Below are 3,031 nucleotides of genomic sequence, written 5' to 3'. Positions count from 1 at the left end.
TACAGCTGTCAGACATCCATGCAGGAGATAACACCCAGATAAGGACGTGTGCCGATAGACCTCTGTAATTTGATTAAGTACACTTCAACAAGTCCAACAACAGTTCTTGCTCAGTTTGAGAACTGACTCGCCTGCACGTACAGATGTCTTGCACAAACATTACTATTTTACTAAGTTATTTTCATGTTATTGCTTTACTGGTTATGTTATGATACCTGACTGTAATATGATATTATGGACATTACGACGTAAGATTTATTTTGTATTTCTACATTATAGTTTGTAGTTGATCCTACAGAAGTCACTGTGCTTGTTGTTGCTAAATTAAAGCTTCTGTAGGACAGCCTTTCGGGTCAACTCATTATGCCATCCATTGAGGCTGAATAACAATGTCTTTCTTCAGTGCGTGACACTTGCCTAAACCTTGTGACTGGTGAGGTGAAAATGTGAAGCCTGCCACTGTGATTGATGGGAAGGATCAGAGCATTACCCCACGATCAAACTCTTGCCTTGAGGCTGCCCCTAAGGCCGTAACCCTGTCCAACCAATATCTGCTATCACCCATCTCCCGCTTAACCGTCTTTCAAGAGGAGACAGAATTAATTTCCGGTAGAGAATCCATCCCTTCCAATAGTCGATGTGATGTCACGAGTAACTTTAGATACCGGAGCCAGAGGATTCAACTCTTAGTGTCGTGAATAAAGCAGGTAACAAACATGTTGTTTTCATGAGGACCGTATGCAAATGTAGGAAGCATACGTATTCGAATTGTATATCTTGCAGGCTTACAATACAACTTGATACAATAAAAGAGGAGGGAAAGGTAGTGCTCTGGTCCAATACAGATCAGATGTATAAGGCCCTTGAGGGAAAAGTAGTAGTAGTAACATATTGCTGTCATTTCGTATATATTTTCATCGGTGCCTGTACAATATAATGACACCAGTTTTGGCTCTTTTTCTGAACTTAGTTGTAGAAAAATAGCCTTAAGGATACATTCATTTTCCTACTTCATGTCAAAACGTTCTACATGCAAGTGAAATATATCATAACCAGTATATTCAGAAACACACATTCCAGTTCTTCTGCCTGCCAAATCTAAAACCTAGCAGACATAACGCTTACGTCCCGTGGGGCAGTCATCAACGTGATGGAGCAGTCCATCTTAAAAGAAAAAGTATCACTGCTTCAACCCGTATCACTTCACATTCCAGTCTTCAGAAGGCTATTAAAATCCGGTCACGGCAAATTACCTCAGTATGAATAGAAGCAGATGGTCTGACGGAAAGTGAAATGTGCACATCGTGATGTGATTAATGGCACTCAAGGCAATGTATTTTGAGTGCCACCTTGAATGCCAGCTCTGGACTGCGAAGTAGGAATGTTAATCAGCCCTTTCCGGAAATATTGGCAGCTATTTTTGAGAGGAAAAACTACAATCGATCCTCGTCGTTCTGCCATTATTGCCTCCTCTATTTCACTTCTCCTTAACTCTGATACATTAGCCTTTCAACAGCTTCTAATGAAATGATAATAAAAATCAATAACAGCTCAATTAAACTGATGAATAAGCTGCTGCGGCATGACGCGATAACGGAAAGCACAATTCGTGTTCTTCTTCCCTAACGACTTAAATGAAACTCGTTTAACGACTTCAATCTTCATCAATGCTTCATTACGTCGACAGTTATTGAGACGAAAATTTGTGTGGGGATTCCCAGCCCAGTCACAATGAAGACATCTAATCGTAAGGGCTTGTGATATTGTGTTGTTGCTGTAAGGTTTTAATTTGCATCATGGCAGATGAGGTATGACAAAGATCATGGAAAAGCCTTCTCTGCATTTACTAGGATTTACGCGACTCATAAAGCGGTGAATGAACTTGAGTGCCTTAAAAGCATGCATAAAATGGTTGACCAAGTCAAGGTGGATTGAGTAAATTTGATTCTCATTCAACGTTCAATATCGCCGTCTCTTTGAAGTGAGTAACACCTAGTACCTCCCTATTTCATGTTTCTTTGAAGTCTGCCACAGAGCATGTATCCATCGAGTCACTTCAAAGACCAACGACGGTACATAGATGAAAGTTAATGATAAAGTGATATCAAAGCTTTGTATATCCTTAACGTTTCTTGACAAGATTCCACCACACGCAAGATCTACAAAATCCCTACTTTTGTTTGGATATGGCCTTGAAACAGAAATCGTTGAGGGGCTGGTACGAGACTTGTACTGTGGCGTGATTGATTGCCTAATCATCCTCTATTGGAATTCTTGCTAAGTGTGATTTATATGCTGTAAAGGAAGAGAAGGTCGAAAGTCTTGCATCGCTGTGGAGTTCTACTGATAGTATCGATAGATTGACGCACGAAAGCAAATTTTCCTCATGTTGAGGAAGGAAGTTTCATAACTGTACAGCGATACAGGAGATAAACGGTTAGCTCGCACTTGATAATGATATCAAGTTGGAAGATTGTACATAAAAATCTGTCTGAACGTGTGAAATTGCTCTCTTGGGCATCTGATTCAGTACCGGTGAAATCTCAAGTCCTTGAAACTCTGCTGATGGGGTCAACCAAATATACGACGTCGATGCTCCCTTCTCAGCTTAAGGCCTTGATCCTGACATTCCAGGGCAGATCTGTACAAGGGATCAGTATAAGAATCTTGTGACCACTGTGTTTCCTTGAAGATGCTGTAAATCACCCACAAATTACATAACCTGCCATTCAAACATCACATTTACTTCAGCCTTGTAATATCGATTCAAGCGGATCTACATATACAGAAGGCAATGATTGTGGGGGACATGGTCCGCTAGTCAATACCCGGGTCATGTAAGGACATCACAATGTTTGATTCCCGCGATGGGTAGCATATGCGTGGTCGTTACAAATATATTGAATAGCTTTAGCTGTATACGAAGAATGGATATTGGCTATAAGATGTACATTTATCACCCCCGTTACATAGCCTAAAGCAAACCCATGTGGCAAGTCAACATATCCATCATCAAGCACCAGAGATCAAC

This window comes from Branchiostoma floridae, chromosome 13 (genome assembly GCF_000003815.2).
Source record: "Branchiostoma floridae strain S238N-H82 chromosome 13, Bfl_VNyyK, whole genome shotgun sequence".
NCBI lineage: Eukaryota > Metazoa > Chordata > Leptocardii > Amphioxiformes > Branchiostomatidae > Branchiostoma > Branchiostoma floridae.
This window is presented reverse-complemented; position numbering follows the sequence as displayed.